General features: G+C 48.6%; 1 long non-coding RNA gene across 1 annotated transcript in view; it reads left to right on the top strand.

Annotated features, from left to right (window-relative positions):
* The first annotated feature begins 542 nt into the window (after positions 1 to 542).
* LOC133246697 (uncharacterized) overlaps positions 543 to 18,883 on the top strand; it is a 38,638-nt gene continuing 20,297 nt past the window's right edge. Inside the window, exons 1-2 of the long non-coding RNA XR_009736115.1 lie at positions 543 to 727; positions 2,255 to 2,355. This is a non-coding gene — a long non-coding RNA (uncharacterized LOC133246697). The remainder of the gene's footprint in view (positions 728 to 2,254; positions 2,356 to 18,883) is intronic.

The raw sequence follows: 18,883 nt of genomic DNA, 5'->3' as shown, positions 1-18,883 counted from the left end.
GCGGGCCCCTCGGCCAGGGCAGGTCCCCGTGTGCCCGTTCTCTCCCCTCTGCCAGGCTGGCTTGGGCATCAGTCACGTGTGGCTCCTCCCAGGACAGGCACCTGCTCCTCAGGGTGCCCGCACCCCCGTGTTTGTCCCTGGCGGCACCCAGGGAACGCTGTGTTGACTGTGGCGTGTCATGTGCCCACCGGTCACCTGGCTCCGTGCCCGTGCGGATGCCCAGGGCAGACCTGCACACACCTGCACACACCTGTGCTGGGCACACAGGAGCTCCCAGTGGGGGCTAACTCCGGGTTACTGTAGGGCTCTAAAGAGAAGCTGCAAGTGAGAGAAAAGATGCTTGCTCCATGCTCACGGATGTCACCTGTGAAGGGTTAAAAAGTCACCTGCGGGGAGACGACCCCCGTGCGCCGTCCTCACCGAGGCAGTGGAGTTGCCGGCGGAAATAGGCCGATCCAGGGACTTCCGCGTGGGAGCCGCACACGCTTGGTGACGTCACGGGCCAGGCGTGACGCGAGGCGACGTCAGGGGTGGGGGGCGGGGCTTGAGCGTGCGTGCGCGTGTCTCGGGCCTCACCTCCAGCCTCCTGAACGTCTGGGTTGTTCTCGGAGGCCGGTCTTCAGAGGACCTTCTCCTCAGAGGTTGCCGCACGAGACGTTCATCAGCATTTCCCGCACTTTGAAAAAATGGCTTCCTTCCAGCCAGTGAAGACGGCCCCGCAGGTGAGGTGAGTGGAGTCAGTGACAAACCGGGCGTTCTCCCGGAGCGGCTCGGGGCCGGGCGGCCACATGGCCCCTGGGTACCCCCGACCCCTACCCCCGGCATCCGCCTCACAAGCCGGGTGGGTCGGGTGGGCTCCGTCCCCGCTTCCCTCGTGGGGCGGGGCGGGGACCCCGCGGGCCCCCCGTCGCTGCGGTGGCGGCGCTCTGCGTGTCGTCACCGCACACGGCCCGCTCTGGCGGCTCCGCAGAGCAGTCTTGGCCCTTGGCCGGAGGGGCTTACGTCCTCAAGGTCGTGGTCCTGGCTTAAAATAGCGCCTGAAGACCCAGCTGTCTAGGTAAGCCGGCCCAGGAAGGAGAGGAACACAGAACAAGGAGGAGGCCCTTTCTAGCTGCGCGAGGCCTCTCACGGTTCGGCCGGCGTGCACCCGCGCCCGGGGCTTAGTGCTTCGTTTCCAGGGAGGGTGGAGACGCCACCCCTGGGCGCTAAGTGCGGAGCAGGCGTCAGGCCGTGTTAGCGGGGGCGAGGGTGCGCCGGGGGCGAGGGTGCGCCGGGGGCAGGCAGCCTGCTGTCCTGACCGCACAGGTGGTAACCCGACCGGTGATGAGGTCAGAGCTGCGGCCCCACAGCTGACGGTGGGGGTGCCGAGCGTGAACGTGGAGAGTGAAGAAGCCACCTGGTGTTTCAAGGCTCTAAAGTCGTCTGTTCCCAACTGGCTTGGGAAACAAGGCATTTACCAGTCCAGTTGACTGGGTTGTGCACTGGGGTTGGGGCCAGCGGCCGGAGACGCCTGAAGTTCCACATGGCCTGGAGGGTGTTTCCCATGTTCACCCCTCAAGGCCTCAGGGGGCCTGAGGGCAAGACTTGGTGTCCCTGGCCTCCCTGCCCAAGGCTCATCACGTTGTCCCTTTAGTTTCAGTAACTGAGAAAGCATCCGCTGGCTGTAGGACCAGGTAGTTCAGAGGCCAGTCTTCTGCTGTTGATTTAAGTCAGAGTCACTAGTCACTCCTGTTTTTTGCAAGTAATTTTGCTTAATAATTGGGTGGATAAAAGGATTGAAACCTTGGAAAGGGTAAGTTAACCTTTTAATGGACAAGCTACATCGTGTGCTCATTTGGAATTGGGTTGTTTTTGTTGTTGACTTTTAGGAGTTCTTTGTATATTATGGATCTAAGTCCCTGATGAGGCATAAATGATTTGCAAATATATTCTGCTGTCCCATCAGCTGCCTTTAAACTCTTCAGATATTCTCTGAGACACAGAAGTAACATGTGTTACTTTGAAGATAAACAAGTGGGGGCCTTTCTTGAAAATAAAGTTCATTGGTGAAGTAGAATATTCTTATTAGTTAGCTTCATAATGCATTAAAAAATGAAGATCAGACTTTTAAACCACATAGTCCACAAATTAGAAAATTAGTGTATAATACTGGGAAAATATTACTCATTGTTCAGTGAATAACAACAGCAAAATTTACTTCCATCTTTATTAATACGTGTAATACCGGCACTGATTTTTTTCTTAATGTTTCCAGATTTAATGTTGCCATTTTACTCTGGAATCTGGTTAAAATGAATAACCCCTTTGGAGAACAACAGAAGTCATCTTTGCTCTGCCATCTTTCACCACTTCCAGGTGGGTTCCCTTGGGAATTCCCTCCAAAGAATTCTGCCAAATCGGGGCACAGTGTATCAAAACCTCATCTTTTAGTTACAGAAATGTTGAAGAAATAGTTGCTCAGGTAGCACAGATTGGCTCTTCAGCTGCTCTTTTATGGAGCTATTAACTCAGAGACAGCATTACTTAAATGTAATTTTTATTATTACAATTAAAGACTGATTTGATTTTATGAGATCATGCATTTTTATTTTATGGAAGTTTTATAGTTAAATTCAATTTAAAGATTACTTTATATTTAAAGTAAAATATAAGCAAGTACAGTATTACAATTATACTCTACATCTTTTGCAAATCTGATATTAAAACTTCCAGGCAGCTGATTACTTTGGTAGCATCAAATGTTTCCTGATATAACTACGTAATAGCCAAAGAAAAGCATCTTGGTTTATTCTGTTTGTGAAATGCCAAGCAATTGTTCCCTTATTAAATATGTCAGATCTAATTAAGTTTATTGCCAGACATACAAGTCGCTTCCCTTTCTGCTAATTCCCAGAGGAGCGGGCTTCTTTGGATCAAAGCAATCTTTTATTGGGCTGTATTGTTTGTGTGACACAAAGTTGTAAAAATGGAGACCAGCACTCAGAAAGCCAGCTTCTGGTCTTAACTTTTCACAAAGGGAGGAAGTTGGGAGAGCTGAGCGAGGCGTGTGTGTGCAGCTGAGATGCACACGACTGTCACGTGGCCTCGAAGGCCAGTTTGTGACTTTCAAGTTTCCCTGCGATTTTTGAAGGGCTTTGTTTCTGATGGAGGAAAAGAATGTAAGAGTATTTGCACTAAACAGATTAAGCTGCTGGTAAACATGTCCCCTTTAAATGAACTGATGTGGAGACAAAGAAAGCGCTTTGTCGTTGTCAGCTGGGTTTGTGTGAAGTCACAGGGGCAGACGAGAGAAGCGGCGGGCCTCTTCAGATCCCTAAATCAGAAAATCTGTGAAACGAGTCAAGACCGAGTTAGACTCTACTTCCCACTTATTTTGGCTAAAAACTTGCTTTTCCTCTCTCACTTGCACTTCTTGGGAGGGAAACCTGGTTTTTCCAAGATAGAGTTAGCAGAGGAGCAAATATTACTTGGGAATGGGAGCGCTTTTCAGGGTCTGAGCACTTGTGATGAATCAGTCCTGCTTGGTGAGGAGCTGGTGGCACATCGGGGGCCCAGCCCCTGGCTGGTGATGGCTATGATCTCACTGTCAGCACAGATGAGCAGAGGGAGCTTGTCCAGCTCGTGGTCTGGGGCTCATAAGGGGGTTGATGGGCCGATGGGGCACTGGTGGGGGCTGATGTGGCTGATGGTGGCTGATAGGGGAGTTGATGGGGCAATGATGGGGGCTGATGGCGGGGCTGGTGGGGACTGATGAGGGGCTGGTGGGGGCTGGTTGGGGGAGCTGATGGGGGAACTGATGGGGGACTGATGGGGGCTTATGGGACCCCTGAAAGAGGCCATCCTTTTTTGAGGGGGTGTGCTGTGCAAACTTGTAGGATCTTAGTTCCCCAACCAGGGATTGAATGCTGACCATGGCGGTGAAAACACCCGCCTGGGCCTCACAGAGATGCGAGCAAGCCCGGCTGGAAGCATGTTATGTGGACACAGAGCTTCTTTCCCATTCAGTGGGGTGTGTTTTTGTTGTTTTTTGTTTGTTTCTTTTTAAGGAAGTTACCTCAGTAAGTAAAGTTTGGGATTTGGGATGTTAGCTGTCAAAAGTTAGGGTTCACCAAAAAGAGTTCAGAGTAACGACCAGGGGGATGTCCTGATGTCCAGAGGTCCAGCAGGTCTTTAGCATCTCTCATGGGGACCTCGGACAAGGTGCCCTGAGGGGAAGGCTGAGTCACTCGGGATGGACGCTTGCGCTGGGGCCGCTGCCCCTGAAGGCGGCCAGGCCCCTTGGGGGTGGAGCCGGGTCTCTGGGTGGGTGTGGGTGGGGGCTACCAGCTCTGGACAGTACACGTGGCCTCTGGAAGCCCCGCATGTGAGGCCCCGCCGCCAGACACTGTATTGTGGATTCTGGGGACGTGTGACCTCAGACTCCACAGCCCTGGAATGGACGTGTCCATGCTGGAGTCACAGGGTGGGCGTGAGTGTGATGCCAGGTCCCGATGTGTCCACACCTGGCACAGGCCTGGCCCTAGGGTGCCATGGAGCTTCGTCCCTCCATTTACTGGGGCTGGCCTCCTGCAAGCCGAGTCCAGAGCTGAGGCCTCTCCTCTCTCGCTCTTGACCCACTAGAGCAGAGCAGCTGCCAAGCACGGCTCATCAAGGCTCTGCAGTGTCCTGACTGCTGACCCTTGACCCCAACCACAGCTTCAGACCAGTCACCTCCTGGGGTGACAGCGACCCATCTCGGCAACCTCTGGCTACTGAGGCCCAGGGAAGGTCTCAGAGGTCAGGGTGCTGAACATCTCCACCTGCACCTGGGTGAGGCTGTGATGGCTGGTAAGTGACTCCCGGGGTCAGAGGTCAGAGTCAGGGCCACCAGTGCCGGTCACATCACCTCGGCTTCATCTTGGACTCACAGAAAAACTTCCTTTCTGTGACTTGGGTGTGACCACGTGACTTGGTGGTAACAACAGACTTTGAGCAGAAGTGATGGGTTTGCTTCCTGTCTGGCCATGAAACCCAGGGCCAGTGCCTCACTTCTCTCTCCGGCCACTGACGCTGCCATGTGAGAGACCCCAGCACCACAGACTGAAGACCAAGAGCCGGCTGGCCTTGGAGGCAGCTTCGGAAGTGCTGGGGACTGCTTGTTACAGATGCTGGTGTTGTCTTAGTAAATAGAGGGTCTTGTTCGCAGTTGGGGGGGACCACCATCTGTCCAGTCCTGAACCAGAGAGCCGGCGACCACGTATCTCCTCCACTCATTCATGTCCAGGTCAAATCCAAAGCCAGTGTTTTGTTTTTCTCAAGCTTTTATTTTGAGATGATTTTAGACTTAGAGCCGAGTTGCTAAATACCACAGATTTGTGTGTATCTTTTACCAGGTCCCCTCTAATGTGAACACAGAACCATCCTGTAATCATCAAAGCGGAGAAAAACACCTAAGAAATCACCACGGGTACAGCTGTGTTAACCCAGCTGCAGACGTTGCTGGATGTCACTGGCTTAGATGTAGTGGGGACAAGGTGTGAGGCTCGTGCGCGGCTCAGATTCTAGCAGCAGAATGTGGTCCTCACGCTGGAAGGTGACTGCCCGTCCTCTGTGCCTCCAGCCCCGCAGCAGAGCTGCAGACCCCTTCTCGTGCTGCTGCGGTCTGCGAGCCAGGGGCGCTGGAGACATGAGCCTCATCTGCCCCCAGGATGGTCGCACTGAGGTCGCCACAAAGAGGGTGGTTGGTGGGGACCTCGGAGAAGTCAAGAGAAGCAGCAAAGGAGTGAAATCTTCTGTAGGAATTTAAGTGTTTATAGAAATTTAGAGTTTTCCATAAACATGTAAGCACAAGTGTGTTGACACAGACTTACTGGGTACAGCAGCCCTGTTGCTTCTCCTGGGGCGGGTCACAGGGCTTTATGGGCGATAAATCTCACAGCCGCGTGCCTCTCTGCCTCGCTTACTCCACCACTGCACCGGGTAAACCATGAGTCGGCCTGGAGTCGGGCCAGGCCGAGCATCCCCTCCCTTGGTGTGGCCTCTCCTCTTCCATCGTGTGAAAGGGTCAGGTGCCCCCCGCCCCACCGTGTGCTAGGTGAGTTCTGCTCCATTGCTGTGGCTGCCCACGTCTGTGTGTCCACGCGGAAGGCTGTACCCATGGGGTGGGTCCTTTGGTGTTGAGGGTGGGAATCTTCCCCAGATCCAGTGCAGGGTCTCCTGGGGAAGACACGTGGGGGGAGACCTGTGCTCTGCAGTTTGCTGGGGCCTGGAAGTGATGGGTGGGGGAAGGACAGGGCAGGTGCAGACACACAGGAGGGCCTTTGTCCGACAGCTGCGTGTGGGGCCCGTGTATTAGTCAGCTCGTGCAGCTGTAACAAAGCACCTGGACTGGCTGGCTCAGCCCCAGACGTGTGTCCTCGCACAGTCAGGGGGCTGGAGGCCCGAGCTCAAGGGGCCAGCAGGTAGGGTTTCTCCCAAGGCCTCTCCTCGGCTTTTTGCTGGGTCTTGTGGCCTCTTCTCTTGTCAGATTCCTGGGGTTTCTCCCTGGTCTCCTGTTGGATCAGGGCCTTACCCTCGTAACCTCATTTAACCTGAATTGCTTCTCCAAAGGCCCCATCTCTGAAAACTGTCACATTTGGGGTTAGGGCTTCAACATAAGAATTTTGTGGCTGACAGCCCACTGTAACTATAGCGATCTGGAGATTTGACATGGAGCCTGGTTAGGTAGTGCTAGTGGTAAAGAACGAGGCTTCCCTGGTAGCTCAGCTGGTAAAGAGTCCGCCTGCAATGCAGGAGACCCCGGTTCTATTCCTGGGTTGGGAAGATCTGCTGGAGAAGGGATAGGCTACCCACTCGAGTATTCTTGGGCTTCCTTGGTGGCTCAGATGGTAAAGAATCTGTCCACAATGCGAGAGAGCTGGGTTTGATCCTTGGGTTGGGAAGATCCCCTGGAGAAGGGAAAGGGTACCCACTCCAGTATTCTTGCCTGGAGAATCCCCAGGACAGAGAAGCCTGATGAGCTGCAGTCCATGGGGTTGCAAAGAATCAGACGTGACTGAAGCGACTTAGCACACGCAAGCATGCACTGGTTATGATTAGTTTAAAATATTATTAAGAGTTGAAGCTCTTATTTGCTGTAGAGATCCTTTGTTCCTGAGGACCTGGGTGTGAGAGGCAGATGCAGAGGCGGTAGTGCGTGTCTGAAACATGTGCACACCCCACAGAAACCTCACCCTGGGGTCATGCTCTCAGTGTTTTCTTGTGTGTATGGACCCAGCCCACCAGAAGGGGAAGTGCGTGTGCCCACTGAATCTGCCCCACACCAGGCTAGTCACTGTGGACAGTTCCTGCTTAACCTCTGTTTTGACCCAGAGTTTCCTGTAAGCTGGTTATTAATTACACCTGCTTTCACAAAGATTAAGATCAGTTAGTGAAACTCTTGGCCATTACTGGACTCAAATAACCTAGCTTGGCCCTTTGGTTCCATAGATATTTATAGAGAGCTTCTTATGTTACAGTTGGTGTTGGGGATACAGAATTGAAGAAGACAGGCCTTGTTTTCAGGACAAGAGAGAGACAAGGGAGGAGAAGATGGTGTCATCTAAGAAGCATTTTAGAGACGTGGATGTTGACACAGGGTGTGGTCCATGCCCAGAGTAAAGGGCGCTTGGCTCATCCTGGGCTGAGGATGGGGGTGGGTGGGAAGAGTCCAATTCTGCTAATGGGCTGAAATCTAAGTAACCTGGAAGCATAATTCCTAAACATTGCTTTAAAACACAGAGTCACACTGCTACCGAAGAAACCATTCAGCAGATAGAAAATAGTTCCAGTGTTTGATTCAGATTCAGTGTGCTCAGATGTTGTATTGAGTAGTATACATAGAAAATCCGAAGAATCTACAGGTGAATATTAGAATTGGTGGGTAAAGTTTTCACGGTTAGTACTTGCACTTCTATACACTGTCATTAGATAATTAGAAACAAAATCTTAATAAATTACTTGTAGCATCACAAAGATGAAATGGCTGACGGTTAATCTACTGAACAAAGTGCAGGGTCTCCATACGGAAAAGTGTAAAACTTGGTTGAAATAAATTAAAGATCCTTCTATGTGAAGAGACTTGCTGTATCAATGATTAGAAAACACTTTTTTGTAAAAATGTCATCACAAATACATCTGTAGATTCAGTGGAGTTCCAATAAAAATTGTGCAGTGTTTATGGAGACTGATAGGCTGATTAAAGAATTTGTATGAAAATGAAAACGGCCAAGAGGCGTGAAGGCAGTTTTAACATGTTTTATTGTTTACGGCTGTGTCTAGCTGCTGCGAGCGGGCGACTCTCCTGCGGTGCGCAGGCCTTTCGGGGTGGGTTCTCTCGTTGTGGAGCATGGGCTCTAGAGCTCAGCCTCGGTGGCTGTGACACATGGCTCTTCTGAACTGGGATCGGACCGAGTCTCCTGCATCGGCAGGCAGAGTCTTTACCACTGAGCCACCAGGGAAGCCGGGAGGCGATTTTTAAGAGAGGAAATAGTTGGAGAATGGCCTGTTTGTGAACATCCGGCATCGTTGACAAAGGCCCGAGCTGTAGAACAGCATCTCGCCTCACGGTTTTCCGTGTCGTGATCCTTCATTTCCTTCTGTGTCAGTCAGCTCAGCCCGACGTGACCAAGTACCGCTGACCGGGCGGCTTCGTCAGCAGGCGTCTGCGTCTCCCAGTTCTGGAGGCTGGACCTCTGAGCCCAGGCTGCCAGTGAGGTCAGGCTCTGGGGAAGGCCGCCCTCGCTTGGGTTGCAGAGGCCGACCTCTCCCCGTGACCTCTGTGGGCCTTCCCTCAGTGAGGGTCGGGGAGCTGTCTGGCATCTGCTCCTGTGAGGACACTAATCCTGTTGGACTGGGGGTCCTTCCCTTGTGACCTCATTTAACCTTTATCTCCTTCGGGGCCTCATCTCCAGATGTGGCCATGCTGGGGGTCATGGCATCAGCCTGTAAGTCCTCTGGGACACAGACATTCATGTCAGTGTCCTCTCCTCAGGATTTACAAGCTTAGGCTGGACTCTTGGTTATTAATTTGTAACTTTTTCTCATCCATGCACATAAGGTGAATGTTTTCCTTCAGGTGCCATGGGAGCCATTTCCAAGGTTTGTATCACGTTCCTCTGCATTTGGTTCAGAATCTGTCGTTTCTTTTCAGAGCATCCCCTGCCGGCCCAGATACATTTCCCTCCTACCCGCTTCAGCTGCAAGGGCAGCACTGCAGAGGTTAAATCTTGGACTTTACTACTGGGTTTTAATGACTCTGTGACCATACTGCCTGGGTTCAAATACCAGCTGTTTTATTTATTAGCTCTTGACAGTGGGAAATTACATAATTCCTCCGTGACACAGTCTTCTGAACTGGTCTGGGTGTGGTATGTGTGTGTGTGTGTGTGTGAGAGAGAGAGTGTGTGTGTATGGTGTGTGTATATGGTGTGTGTGGTGTATATGTGGGAGTTTATATATGGTGTGCATGTGTTTGTGGTGTGTGTTTGAGAGTGTGTGGTGTGTGTATGTGGTGTGCGAGAGAATGTGTGTCTGTGAGAGTGTGTGTATGTGAGAGTGTGTATATGGTGTGTCTATATGGTGTGTGGTGTGTATGTGAGTGTGTGTATATGGTGTGTGTGAGTGTGCATATGTGAGTGTGCATATGTGAGTGTATGTGTATGGTGTGTGTATATGGTGTGTGTGTGCGTATGTGAGTGTGTGTATATGATGTGTGTGAGTGTGTATGTGAGTGTGTGTATGGGATGTGTAAGGGGTGTATATATGGTGTGTGTGAGTGTGTGTGCGTGTGTGTATGGTGTGTGTATATGGTGTGTGTGTGTATGTAAGTGTGTGAGAGTATATAGTGTGTGTATATGGTGTGTGTGAGTGTGTGTATGTGAGTGTGTGTGTATATGGTACATGTGAGTATGTATGTATATGGTGTGTGTGTGGTGTGTATGTGAGAGTTTGTGTATGGTGTGTGTATATGGTGTGTGGTGTGTATGTGAGAGTTTACTTATGGTGTGTGTATGTGGTGTGTGTGTGGTTATGTGAGAGTGTGTGTGAGTGTGTGTGTGGGGTGTGGGTGGGTGCGTGACCTCCCTCTGGCCTGGTTTGCACCTATCCAACCAGACCGTCTGCTTCTTGGCTCTTTGCGGGGCTGGATGCAGGCGCGGTGGCTCTGGCGCGTGTAAAGGGGGCTCTCTGCCTGGAGTCCCAGGTCCCTCCCGGCGCTCACGTTCACGCCCCAGCCTCCTGTGCTGCGGCTGGTCCTCCGTGTCGTGTGGATAATCTTGCCTCTCCAGACCCCGTGGAGACAGCCGGCATCTTCACCCTGCGTCTGTCCCCGGTGCCTTTGGTGGTTCAGCGTTCATCCCTTGCAGGGTCTGTGCTCCCACTCCAGACTCAGGCCGCATGCTCAGAAGCTGAGGGGGGCAGCCCTGTCTCCGGTTCCCAGGGCCTCGGGGCACCAAAGTCCTGCTGACAACATCCTTCTCTTTTTACTCTTAGCTTCTGGTGTTTTCTATTCTTTCTGTTGCACTCAGCTATGTAGTTTCCTGAATGTTGTATTTTAAACTAGTTCTCCATGTAATATAGTGGGAGTTGTCCTGTTTTCATTAGTTCCACCCCCCAAATCCCTGGAAGTAGGCCTCATCAGGGTACCATTTTTGTTTTACTAAGTAAGTGACACCGCTTCAACTGGCCTGGAGTGAGTGAGGCCACATGAACAGTTCCTGAAGTTCGTTTAGTCTGTACTTTCCCCCAGAGAAGCATCAGCACCCCTCCTCCTTACTCAGGTGTGACTTCCCATCTCCGGATGCACCACTTCCAAGAGACACCTCGTCTTACTCAAAACTAGAAGTCAGGCTGACCGTGGTGCCCCCTGACTGGGCAGTGCAGGGCCATCCTGTCTGTGGACTTTGTCCACAGTAACTTTTCACATAGAGAGTTTGTCTAATGGTCTAATAACCCCAGCGTCTGCATCCTGGAACCCTCCTCATACCAGCCCTCTGCTTTCTTCCACATGTTGGTCAAAAGATCCATCAAGGACCAAGTATTTTTTTTGCAGCCTAAGTAGGTTCATAAGACAGCTCAGGGGTTCTTTGGGAGGAAGTGGATGGCTATCCAGACTGTATGTGCGAGTGCGTTGCACAGTCTCAAGAAGAGTGTGTATAGAGTGTAATGGGACACCTAAGATTGTTCAGATTCTCTTCTGTTTTGTTGAATTTCATAAAACTCTTAAATTATAACTATGAAGCAAGTATCTTGTACTCTTGGCCAAGTGCCTGGGGTTGTTTTAAGTTGGATCTTATAAATATTCCATGAAGTCCTCTGCAACGGGGTTGCTTTCTGCTGGCAGTCAGCCTGGGTGGATGGCATCTGAAACATTTATGCCATCTCTGCAAAACTTGACAAAAACATTTTAGGCATTAGTAGTTGTGTTAATAAATTACTCAGCACTAAGACCATATATTATTTAAGAAAATTCTTGGAACCGATTACTCTACTGTTTTACTTGTGACACTTGGCAAACCATTGAGAGCCTACAAAGATCAATTTAGCTCTGCACCTCCGAAGGGAGCATGGAAGGAATACCCAGTGCAGCGGCGCTGTGCTGTCTTCCCAGTGAGGAGAGGGACCATAGCACAAGGTCACTGCTTTGGTTTGAGGAGCTCATTACATCCTGACAGTCGTATTGAGCATTTGGAGTGAGATGCCCTTTTGTGCGTGTTCCAGTCAGGACCACCTCCACACGCCAAGGCAGGGTGCATTCATGCTGTGAATAGGATATTATCTTCATATAAATTTAAACTCTTTTATGAAAGACTGGAGTATAGTGGATTCACAGTGTTATGGTTCAGGTGTACAGGGCAGTGACCCAATAATGCATATACAAATTCTCTTAATATGTATTTTTTATATATATGATTCAGTTACAGATATATTTTTTATATACGTATGCTTTTCAGATTCTTTCCCCTTATAGGTTATTACAAAATATTGAGTATAGCTCCCTGTGCTACACTAGGTCCTTGCTGGTTATCTGCTTTGTGTATAGGCTTGTGTATATGTTAATCCCAAACTCCTAGTTTATCCCTCCCCTTCCCCTTTGTTCTTTGATAACTGTAAGTTTGTTTTCTGTTCTATGCCTGTGAATTTCTTTCTTAAGCTCCTCTTTTTTTTTTTTTAAATAGTGGGAAAATTAACATCCTCAAATACAAAATATTCTGTATTTTAATACATTGAAAGATATAAAAAGCCATTAGAATGTTGATTTATGCTTTCAGATTAATTCTTTTGGGAAAACTTTAAGGAACATCTTGCCATTGGGGGCATTTCTTATAACTCTGTAGCTTTATTGTTAATTCTAAAAATTTTGTCTCTTAAATGATCTTTTTTCCCCCTTTTTCAAAGAAAAATTCAGGCTTGTGATTCCTATAAAAGATCATGCTACCCAAGCGTGTGTAACCGTGTCTGTACTGTCTGCTGGCTCCGTGCAACGTGCGGCAGGCTTTGGAGTGTTGATCTGGACATGACCTGGGAGAGCCCGTCAGCCTGCAGGCTGAGGCCAGGTGTGTGGGCATCTCGGAGTCGTGCTCTTGTGCTTTAGCTTGGTGTAGTGTGTATTGTAAGTCCTGGGGCTTCTTATTTTTATAGTTTCCTATTCCCCTTCCTTCAGACTTGTGGATCACTTTGAATTGAAGAGTAGCTTGTGACTGCAACATAAAAAATGTTAATAACCCATTGCTTTTCAGCTGTGTTGAGTGCTGTGCAATGGAAACAAAATACAAGAGTAAATTGATGCAGAGCCTGAAAAAATCGCTACCATAACAGTAATGGCTGATTTCACATGCTCATCAGAATTCATTATTATGCTCATTGATTTACTTTATAATGGGGCGTGAATATATTTATTTGTGATTTATGGGTCCAGTATTTATGAGTGGGCTTCCCAGGTGGCACAGTGGTAAGGAATCGGCCTGCCCGTGCAGGAGACATAGAGGCACGGGTTCAAGCCCAGGGTTGGGAAGATGCCCTGGAGTGGTAAATGGCAACCCACCCTAGTATTCTTGCCTAGACAGTTCCATGGACAGAGAAGCCTGCCAGGGTGCAGTCCAGTGGGTCACAAAGAGTTGGACATGACTGAGAAGCATGGCATGGCTTGGAGTCCAGTGATTTGTTTTGTATATTGAGATTCCATGTACATTTTTCTCCAGAAAGGGGCCCTGTTACTAAAGATATTTAAAAACTCTGATATGGTGGCGAGAACACGGGGTGAGTCAGATCTGAGTCGAATTCGACCCTGAAAGGTACTAATGTGTCAAGTGTCAAGTTACCTGACTTCTCTGAGACTCAGTTTCTCTGTGGATTAAATACGGATGGTACCTACACCATAGGTCTATCATGAGGAGTAAATGAAGGGCTGTGTGTAATACATCCTTTGAATACAGTGCAGAGTATAGTCACAGATGGTACCTGTGGTCTTGGTACTGTGGTGATGTCATGGGATTCTTTAAACCGGCAAAATCAAGAATCAAGAATTCAGGACAAATGAGTGGAGAAGTCTCAAAGTTGTCTCTTCATCAAGAAACATGGTGTTAATTAAAACTGAAGTAAGTTTAGAAGTGAAGAGAGGTAATGAATCTGGTGTGGAATGGGCTGTTTTTATGTACATTGTGTTTACATTTGATAAACAAGAATCACCAGTTGGCTTTCAAATGATGAAACAATGAAGGCGTTGTTGGCAATGTTAATAGTGGAGATTTACCTTGCCGTATTTTGTGTTGTCTGCATGCACAGTCACGTACAGTCTAGAATTGCACAGTATACTTGTATACATTTAGTAGCTATTGTATTACTTTTATCAATTTAGAATTCAAGAATTGTGAATTTGGAAAGACCGTTAGCTATTACAGTAAGTCCCCTACATACGAATGAGTTTCATTCTGAGAGCATGAATAAGCCCAGTTTGTTCGTAAATCCAACAAGGTTAGCCTAGGTGCCCAACTAATGTAATCAGCTATGTAGTACCATATTGTAATAGGCTTATAATACTTTTCACACAAGCAATACATAAAAAAACAAAAAAACATTTTAACTCTTACAGTACCTGGAAAAGTACAGCAGTGCTTATTTAACTTACATGCAGAGCACGTCATGAGAAACGCTGGGCTGCATGAAGCACAAGCTGGAATCAAGATTGCTGGGAGAAATACCAATAACCTCAGATATGCAGATGACACCACCCTTATGGCAGAAAGGGAAGAGGAACTAAAGACTCTCTTGATGAAGATGAAAGAGGAGAGTAAAAAAGTTGGCTTAAAACTCAACATTCAAAAAACTAAGATTGTGGCGTCTGGTCCCATCACTTCATAGCAAAAAGATGGGGAAACAATGGAAACAGTGATAGGCTATTTTCTTGGGCTCCAAAATCACTGCAGATAGTGACTGCAGCCATGAAATTATAAGATACTTGCTCCTTGGAGGAAAAGCTATGACAAACCTAGACAGTATATTAAAAAGCAGAGACATTACTTTGCCAACAATGGTCCATATAGTCAAAGCTATGGTTTTTCCAGTAGTTACCTATGGATGTGAGAGTTGGACCATAAAGAAAGCTGAGCGCTGAAGAACTGATGCTTTTGAACTGTGGTGTTGGAGAAGACTCTTAAGAGTCCCTTGGACTGCAAGGAGATCCAACCAGTCAATCCTGAAGGAAATCAGTCCTGAATATTCATTGAAAGGGCTGATGCTGAAGCTACAATAATTGACCACCTGATGCCAAGAGCTGACTCATTGGAAAAGACCCTGATGCTGGGAAAGATTGAAGGTGGGAGGAGAAGGGGATGACAGAGGATGAGATGGCTGGATGGCATCACTGACTCCATGGACATGGGTTTGAGTAAACTCCAGGACATGATGAAGAACAGGGAAGCCTGGTGTGCTGCAGTCCATGGGGTTGTAAAGAGTCAGACATGACTTAGTGACTGAACAGCAACAACACTGCAAGCATACAGCAGCTGGCACACGGGCTGGCATCACGTGAACAGGCAAGAAGAGTCACTGACTTGGGGAGGGCGAGGAGGTACAGATGGTAGAGCTGAAGGGCTGTCAGCAATAGGAGACAGAAGGCAAGCTGCAGTTCCTCTCATGCCTGTTGTTGATGGAACACGCGTTTGCATCTCTGAAAGTTCAAAACTTGAAGTTTCGTATGTAGGGAACTTACTGTGTTTAGACTATGTTAGCTCACCTTAAAGATGATAGAAATGAGGCTGGAGGAGTGAAGAAACTGGTGTAGACTAATTGTTAGCTCATCAGCAGGAGGTGAGACCCAGAGCCCGATTTCCTGATGCTCGGGCTGGCATCCTGTCTTTGCCCTGGGACCACCCCAGGCTGGGCTGCTGAGACTGTCTGCTCCAGACATCCAGCCGCATCTTCGGGCTGGGCACCAAAGAGCATGCGGGTTGAGTGTCGTTACTTCTGGAAGGGGAGATAGGATCCCTCGGATGGGATTCCTTTGAAGGCTTTGCTTAACAGGGCGTACCTTTCTCTGTTGGGGTTAGATAGTGGTTCTTTGGTTTTAATTGATGGTCTATGATCAAATATTGTACTGTCCCACTTTCTGTCCTCTTAGCACGTCAGTTATACCTACTTCTAAATTTTTCTTTAGTGACTGTGGACAGTATGCAACATATGTTTGCAGCTAATCTAAGTTCACTTCCAGCTACCTTTTAACTAGGCACCCCAGTCCCCTGATGCCCCCGCCCACCCCCTTCTAACATTGCTGCCGTTCACTGCCTGTACCCCAGGACTGTAATCGCCTGCTACGTCCTTACTGTGATGACTTCCCACAAACACTTGTCTGTGACATGAATTAAGAATAAGGATAAAATTATTGTACTTTTTTCGCTTATTCCTTCTCTGATGCTCTGCCTCTCTGTAAGTAGAGCTGTGAGTGGCTTCTGACCTCTGCCGTGTTCCTCAGGTGAGAGGAAGGTGGGGCGGGCTGGACAGTGATCCAGGTTGGATGGGTCTTTCCCCACTGAGTAGACCTTTGTGACAGCGAGCGCCCCAGGTATCTTTACAGAATGATTCTTTTCCCTTTCTGCCAGAAACAGAGGAGGATTTTTCTTGGCTGCTCACCTGAGAATCTGGAGGTGTTCCTAGAGGTTTAGTGTGACTGTGTAGGGTCCCCCGGAGACTGTGGCCCCAGGAATCTCTCCAGCGTGTCCACCCATAACCCCAGCACTGACACCTCCACTCCCAAGTCCCTGCCGGTTACGGCTGCACTGCTTCTGTTTCAGGTAAAATCTCTCCATGACTGTCTGACTCTTCTGTCTCCAGTTCTCTGGGCAGTAGTTTGCCCTGTGACCCCAGTTTCTGATGGACCCAAAAAAGGTGACTGATTTTCCGTTCAGTAAATGTTTTCCTTGCTGTCGGGACAGGAGGAGCAACTTCTGAGCTCTTACGTGTTGGGATAATAGCAATGACTGACTTTTTATTAATGTCCTTTATAACAGTTGGACATATGAGGAAGGACTTGTTTTCAAGTCCTTTATCTGTGTCTGCTGCTTCATACATTTAGATAATTTTCCTATTAAAATACCTTACAAGCATTTGAAACCAGGAAGTTTGTTTAGGATATTCTGAATATTACCATTTTTATATTATTATTATTTTTTTCTTTTTGCAAAAAGTGGATTAATGTTATTTTTCTGCAGAATACTAGCCAGTGAAATTGAACCAGTGAAGTTGCTCAGTCGTGTCCAACTCTTTGCTATCCCATGGACTGTAGCCTACCAGGCTCCTCCATCCATGGAATTTTCCAGGCAAGAATACTGGAGTGGGTAGCCTTTTCCTTCTCTAGGGGATCTTCCCGACCCAGGGATCGAACCCAGGTCTCCCGCATTGCAGGCAGACGCTTTACTGTCTGAGCCCAATTCTGGAAATATCACGTAAGAATGTAATTCTGCACGAAACGGCTTTGAGCACAAAGTTGTGTACTGTAGTACTCTGTGTGCAGTGTCTGTTGGGGTTAGTATCTAAACCATTCGTCACTTATCTTACACTGTCTACTCTGTGAATTACCTTGTGACATGGTGACGTTCTGTCTGTCCAGCCATCTGTAGCTCCTTGGCTACAAGGATGCTGTGTTATATTTCTCTAAATGCCACCTCCCCCCTACCGCCATGAAATGTGGCACACTTGTGGTTTTTAGTCAGTGCAGATTAGCATGCTGGGCACTGGGCAGTGACGTGATGAGCAGGAAGAAGTGGTCCCAAACTGTGGGGTCTGGGTTCCGATCTAGAAGACAGCGATCCTGGGAAGACTGTGCAGATGGTTTTAGTTGAGTTGAGATAGGCACTGTGAAGGAAAATACCATTTGCAGAGTCGCACAACGCAGGGTGACTTAACTGTCGTAAGTGCACAGGCTCGGTCGGTTTATGCTGAGTAAGCTGTGTCTGAGGACATTTTTGCTTGTGGAGGAGGCACAACTTTCCAGTTCACCCACGATGCAGGTGACGTTTTTCAGAAGCAGCCCTACCCCTTCCCGTCGGACGCTGTGTCAGCAGACCTTGATGTCACCGAGGCGCTGCTGCGGAACTTGGCCTTCACTTTGTAAACTCCGTCAGAATCTCGCTGCTGGCTTGGTGTGGCTTCTCTTAGTGTTTTAGGGACTGTGTGGCTGGATTCCATTTATGCTTCCGAAAATCCATGGTCCTGGTGAGTCACCCACGGAAGCAGAAGTGAGCGCTCAGCCCAGGCGTGACTGAGCGTGGTTGCGACCCTGTGGTTTGTGCTGTGACTGCTGTTATTTGTGTTTCACTGCAAATATTCCAGACTGAAGAGATACAGATCTGGAGATTTCGAAAAGTCAAAAGAAAAAATCATGACATTTTACTTGATTGTATTTCTGATTTTCAAAATTGTGCATGAAAATTGACATGACCATTGTGCATTTTGACTGTTAACCTTAGATGTTTCTTACACCAGTGATCAGACTTGCTGAAAGAGGAGTTTATAAAAGCTGGGGAGCAGTTGCTGGAGGGGGGCAGGTGGTTTCTTGATGCTGAGATGGTGATGGGAAGATCTCTTGGCTCTGGGGTGTTGCCTGTGTCTGGGTTGCAGTCTCTCCGGGCCAGGTGTCCCCCATCCCGGCCCCCACCGTGCAGAGGCGTCCCTGTCATGGCGTCCACACAGGGATCAGCTGTGACTGCTTACCTTGGAACTCACTCATTGGATTGAAACCTCTTAGTGGGGGGTCACGTCTTCCTCGTGCACCCTTGTATCTCAACATAACATTGGTGACCTGGCAAGTCTCTAGAAATATTTGTTGCATGAATCAAATAGTGTTTAACAGCTATTATATACCCACTATATATTCAGTAGTAAGAATCAGTTCAGTCGCTCAGTTGTATCCAACTCTTTGCGGCCCCATGGACTGCAGCACACCAGACCTTCCTGCTGTTGCTGCTGCTAAGTCACTTCAGTCGTGTCCGACTCTGTGTGACCCCATAGACGGCAGCCCACTGAGCTCCCCCATCCCTGAGATTCCCCAGGCAAGAACACTGGAGTGGGTTGCCATTTCCTTCTCCACCAGACTTTCCTGTCCATCACCAATTCCCAGAGCTTGCTCAAACTCATGACCATTGAGTCAGTGATGCCATCCAACCATCTCATCCTCTGTCGTCCCCTTCTCCTCCTGCCTTCAATCTTTCCCAGCATCAGGGTCTTTTCCAATGAGTCAGTTCTTCGCATCAGGTGGCCAAAGTATTGGAGTTTCAGCTTCAGCATCAGTCCTTCCAGTGAATATTCAGGACTGATTTCCTTTAGGGTTGACTCATTTGATCTCCTTGCAATGAGAATAATGAAAAATAAACTT

This window comes from Bos javanicus, chromosome 4 (assembly GCF_032452875.1).
Source record: "Bos javanicus breed banteng chromosome 4, ARS-OSU_banteng_1.0, whole genome shotgun sequence".
Taxonomy (NCBI): domain Eukaryota; kingdom Metazoa; phylum Chordata; class Mammalia; order Artiodactyla; family Bovidae; genus Bos; species Bos javanicus.
Note: the sequence above shows the minus strand (reverse complement) of the source record. Positions and strands in the feature narration are given on the sequence as shown.